Here is a 6,038-nt window from a genome sequence, read left to right on the forward strand (position 1 = left end):
TTGTTAAGTTCCACCTCCATCCTCCTCCCCGCTTATCCTCTTTCTTCCTCCTCCTCCTCCCCTTCCCATCCTTCTTTCTCCCACCATTACTCCTTCCCTCTCAACCTACCCGCCTCATCGCCATCATCATCATCATCATCTTCCTCCTCCCCTTTCCCCTACACTCTCTCCTTCTCCCCATTTCATTTTTTCTTCCCATCTATCCCTCCTTCACCCTTTTCATCTTTCTCCTCCAGTCCTCCTTCCCTCTCACCTTATTCTCTTCATCCCCATCTCCTTACCTTCCTCTCCCTCCCTCACCCCTTCCTCTCTGTACTACCACTTTCCTCTCTCCCTTCCCTTTTCCTCTCTCTACTCCAACTTTCCTCCCTCTCAACCTACCCTTTCCCCCTTCCCCTGCCATGCTTCCATCCATCTACCCTTCCCCTCCCTCCCTCCCCTCCCCTCCTTCCTCCCTCCTCCTCCCCCCTCCCTCCTCCTCCACTACACCCCCCCTTCCTCCCCACTACACCATTATCTCCCATGGGTGCCTCAGTACAGTATTCTCACAAGTTTACCCTCATTGCTAGAGACGTGAGAGCGCCCTTCTACCTTGGTTCCATTAAGCTACGATAATTTGCTCTAAAGTTACGATAAAATTTTCACCTAAGAGATATTAGAACGTAATTAAATGTCTTTGTTGACTTAAGACATCAAGAACAATTTTCAGAACTTTGAAGGTTATTTTTTTCTTACATCAGGTGATATGGGAACTTGTATATCTAAGTGATTTCATTAAGCTACGACACAAAGGTAAAATTCTCACAGTTTTTCTCATCAGTACAGTTATCAGACCGGTTCAAAATGGCAGCATCCAAACCACACTGAAATTGGATCCTTTCTCTTTACTTTAGCTTAAAATTATTAAATAAAGTGTGTGTGTGTGTGTGTGTGTGTGTGTGTGTGTGTGTGTGTGTGTGTGTGTGTGTGTGTGTGTGTGTGTGTGTCAGAGAGAGAGAGAGAGGGGGCAACCCATGTAAGTTTTCTCTCTTGTATCGTATTTTGTTTTTGGTTTCATCATCAGATTAACCCAACCCAACCAAACCAAACCCTGCGAGGTAGTGTATGGGGTTCTTCCCTTCCTCCTCCTCCTCCTCCTGCAGGTGGTGGTGGTCACGTCCAGGCCCGCCAACCAACACACACAGGAAGACATGTGTCGCGTGATGAGCTTGGCTGGTCGCTTATAACTTCTCCCGAGGTTTTTGTCCCCGAACTTGGTGCAATTGGTGGTGTGACTCTGATGGTGTAGGAGTTAAAAGGGACCGACCGCTCTTGTTTCCTGCCGTGGGTGAAGGAGGGGGTAGCCTAAGGAGAGGAGGTACTAGGATATAACTTAGGTACTTTGTTAGGTTAGGTCTTAAGGTGAAATAAGCTGAGGGTTTAATCTTCAGGTGACACCCCCTTCCCCCCTCCCTAGTGGCCTCCTTCGGGATAGACCACCTGGATTACTAAAGGGTTGGACAGGTAACAGAGGGGAGGGGGGGATAGGCAAGGATGGCTGGAGGATAGTCTGAGATGGAGAGTCAGTGACCTCTAGTGTTTCCTGTTGGAGATTTTGTTGGAGTTTGGAGGATGATGGTGGTGGAGGAGAGGATGACTGAGGATGATGGTGGTGGATGAGAGGATGAATGAGGGTGATGGTGGTGGAGGAGAGGATGACTGAGAATGACGGTGGATGAGAGGATGACTGAGAATGACGGTGGTGGTGGATGAGAGGATGACTGAGAATGACGGTGGTGGTGGATGAGAGGATGACTGAGAATGACGGTGGTGGTGGATGAGAGGATGACTGAGAATGAGGGTGGATGAGAGGATGAATGTGGGTGATGAGAGGATGACTGAGAATGACGGTGGTGGTGGATGAGAGGATGACTGAGAATGATGGTGGATGAGAGGATGACTGAAAATGACGATGGTGGTGGATGAGAGGATGACTGAGAATGACGATGGTGGTGGATGAGAGGATGACTGGATGTATTGAGGGGTTCACTATAAAAGAAACTTAATCACCTATTTATTGGGGAAAGTGTTGAATCACCTGAAGATTAGACCACCCTTAGATAACTGCACCTAACGCTAACCTAACCTAACCTAACCTAACCAAAACAAACAACACACAAGAAAGTTACGGGAAAATGAAAGAAAGCTGCGAAGGTCCGGCTGAGGGGAGAGGGTGAGGAGGTAATGTGTGGTGGGGCCAGGGGCTTCCGTGAGTGTGGGTAGCGAACTCCCTGCTGGGAGGTTTGGAGGGAGGGAGGGAGGGAGGGAGGGAGGGATACCCATCTTCCCGGATCCTCTGCATAAACAACATAGGAAGACTAGCGGTGGTGTATTGGAAAGTGTGTGTGTTAGTTGGGAGAATTTGTGGAATTAAAACTCAAGTCCATTCTATTGTGCCAGACAGGTTAGGTTAGGTCAGGTCAGGTTAGGTCAGGTCAGGTCCGGTCCGGTCCGGTCCGGTCCAAGTGGCTGTTTTAGTTTGTATATTAATGTAATTGTATAAATTGAGACGAGGGTAGTGGGGTAGGTGGTATAGGGTTGCGGGAGTGGTGGGGTAGAGGTGGTGGGGAGGAAGGGAGTCTTGGTGGGGATAGAGGATGGTGTTGGTGGGGGAGGAGGGGAGTGTTGGTGGGGGATGAGGATGGTGTTGGTAGGGAGGAGAGTGATATTGGTGGGGAGAAAGGAGTCTTGGTGGGGGATAGAGGATGGTGTTGGTTTGGGTAGGAGGGTGGTATTGGTGGGGAGGGGCGGTGAGGGTTGGTTTAGCGGGGAAGAGGGGGGCGGTGTTGGTGGGGTTAGGGTAGTGTTGACGGCCTGACCCCTGACCAACAGTGGCTGCAGGTGGACGCCCCGGGACACCTTGCGGCCACTCACGGTTTCTTTTCTTGAACTAAAGAGAAACCCGTGTGACTCTGGCCAGGGGGGGACCGTCGGTATGGTATATTCTCCCCTCCTCCAACCTTGCTCTCCCTTCCTTCTCCTCCCCTCTCCCAACCTACCCTTCTCCAACCTTCACTTCCCATCTCCCTTTCCCACCCTTCCTCTCCCCAACTTTCCTCTCCTTCCTTCAACCTTTCCTTCCCCACTTTCCCTACCCATCCCCTCCCCACTCCTTCCTTTCCCTCCCCACTTTCCCTACCCATCCCTCTCCCCTTTCCTTCCTTTCCCTCCTCCAACCTTCCCATCACCACACACTCTTCAGCTCCAGCTTGTTTAATCTTCGGTATATTAAGCCAATTAGGGTGCAGCTTTCGTTAGCCAATCAGAACCCAGATTTCGTTAGCCAATTAGAACCCAGCTTTCATTACCCAACTGGAACTTTTGATACCGGCTGGAGGAGTGATTACAAACCGCAGGGTGCTTGTGAAGGGTAACGAGGTGGTTGAGTCATTAGCATGGTCGTTGGTGATCACCTGCAGGAGGAGAGCCAATGAGAGGCGCTCCTTCACCACCACCTGTCCCCCCACGCACAGACACACTTCTATCTATCTATCTATCTATCTATCTATCTATCTATCTATCTATCTATCTATCTATCTATCTATCTATCTATCTATCTATCTATCTATCTGTCTGTCTGTCTGAATACCCCGTCAACTCTGTACAAACCTATACTGTGATTACGATAAAGGTTCACTATATCGAGGAAGAGGAGGAGGAGGAGGAAGAGGAGGAGGTGTAGGAGGAGAGGAAGGAGGAAGAGGGGAGAAGGAAAAAGGGGGAAGAAATAAAAAGAGAGAGGGGGGAAGAGGAAGAAGGGAATAGGAAGAAGAAGAGGAGAGGGAGGAGGAAGAGAAGTAAGAAGAAAGGAAGGAGGAGGAAAAAGAGGTGAGACTGAGAGGGAGGAGGAACAAGAGGTATTTATCTTCTTATGAGTCCAGGTGTGAGCCAGGTGGAGCTTAATGACGCAGGTAACGTTGATAGCTTAGCTGGACCCTGTGTTGAGGTGTTGGCGATGATGGGGAGATAGGATGGGGGACTCTCTCTCTCTCTCTCTCTCTCTCTCTCTCTCTCTCTCTCTCTCTCTCTCTCTCTCTCTCTCTCTCTCTCTCTCTCTCTCTCTCTCTCTCTCTCTCTCTCTCTCATACACACCTGTTGTTACCTCAGCTTGTTAAGGTGGTGTCGGCAGGTCCCCCCCCCCTCACACACAGGAAAAGGTGTACACTACAATAAGCTTCACCTATATGTTTTCATGTCATCATATATGCCACAGTTTCCAGGCTAGGTCGTGTTGGCAGAGTGACCTTAACAATTGACCTAGTTAAGTTATATCTCTTTGTGTTGTTATGTGCACACGGTGATAATAAGTATCTATTTAGACTTTGTGTGAAATAATATGATACAACGGACGATGGATTTTGATAAGCTTTACTGAGATAGCAGGAGTCGTCTTGATCATTTCGTAATTAATCGGACCTATGTGGACAGGTAGTACAGGTAGTCGTTGTTTATTACCTGTTCAGATTCAGGTAACTCATATAGATTCATATCGCTGAATAAACTGTTTCTATTTTCGTGTTTTTTTATCATTTTATATATGTAGTGTGTGTGTATGTGTGTGTGTGTGTGTGTGTGTGGCGGCAGGCAGGACCGTCACAAGGGTAAGTAGAGCCGAGGATATTGCCTTGTTGGAGCGCCACCACTTCCGGCGACAGCTGTGTGTACAACCACCCACAATCCTCAAAAATGATCTCACTCACTCGTCCGTCCTGCGGGGATAACTCTTACTGTGTACTGTGCAAGATTAGGTTTCTCTTTGACTACTTTGAATGAGTAGTACGTCTCTCTCTCTCTCTCTCTCTCTCTCTCTCTCTCTCTCTCTCTCTCTCTCTCTCTCTCTCTCTGGTGTTGATAGTTCGCGTAAACATCAACGTCAATGTTTATATAATGTTACCAACGCCACCATCACAACATCAGGTATTATTTACAGTAGGCCCCGTAACATAGTTGGAGTCTCATAGCAATCACCCCTGTCTGTCTGTCCGTCAACAGTTCCGTGTACACTCTCGGGGTTCTGTAATCAAGGGATGTTTCTTGTACAGGTATTCATGACTGCGTGTTGGTGGTCAAGGACATAAGACTCGGTCAAATGTTCCTGGTATTTGCACATTCTGCGGGTCTTTGTGGCTCCTTGGAGAGTCTTGCTGCCAGAGTGGTCTTAAGAAGTTGTCTTACCTCTACCTGATGACTTGAGGCTGTTGAACATCTAAATCTAAAATAAATTATTACATTATTATTATTATTATTATTATTATTATTATTATTATTATTATTATTATTATTGTTATTATTATTATTATTATTATTATTATTATTAAGCTGGTAGACGTGCGGTGTAATTAGAACACACACACACACACACACATCACTTTAGAAGCTTTTAATTACTTTCTTGGTCTATCCTTAGTCAATTTGATGTACCTTTTACCCTTATTTGTATACCTGCATTGGTTATACAGTACATACATTATTTATGCACTGTACTTGCGCTGATTGTACAGTCTATAGTGAACAAATGTAGAGGTGTATGTGTGTGTGTGTGTGTATGTGTGTGTGTGTGTGTGTGTGTGTGTGTGCGCGCGTGTGCGTGTTTGTGATAACTGGAGAAATCTGTCTTGAGTTGTGTAGATGGTTGGCCAGAGATAAAGCCACAGTTTAAATACCTCACAACTGTACAGTCATTCAGAAAAGTGACAGACGGAGAGTACGTGTTCGACCATGCAGTTCTTCTTTACCGACAAAAATATGGTATAAAGACAGTTAATTATTATTTCTAGAAGAACGTGGTATAATTTGTAGCATATGAGAGAGACTTTTGGTCAAATTCTAGGCATTTTAGTTGTCATTCACTCCAACACAAACTTTGAATATTTTTACAGGAATTCAGTAACATATTTATTTCAGTTTGCTATTTGAAATCAGTGATATTTTACAGTTAATTTCGTAATTCTGGGGAGAAAAACTGTCTTAGTACGCACCGAGCTCTTTAAATTTGCCTG

This window comes from Homarus americanus, unplaced genomic scaffold (genome assembly GCF_018991925.1).
Source record: "Homarus americanus isolate GMGI-L3 unplaced genomic scaffold, GMGI_Hamer_2.0 scaffold28, whole genome shotgun sequence".
Lineage (NCBI taxonomy): Eukaryota > Metazoa > Arthropoda > Malacostraca > Decapoda > Nephropidae > Homarus > Homarus americanus.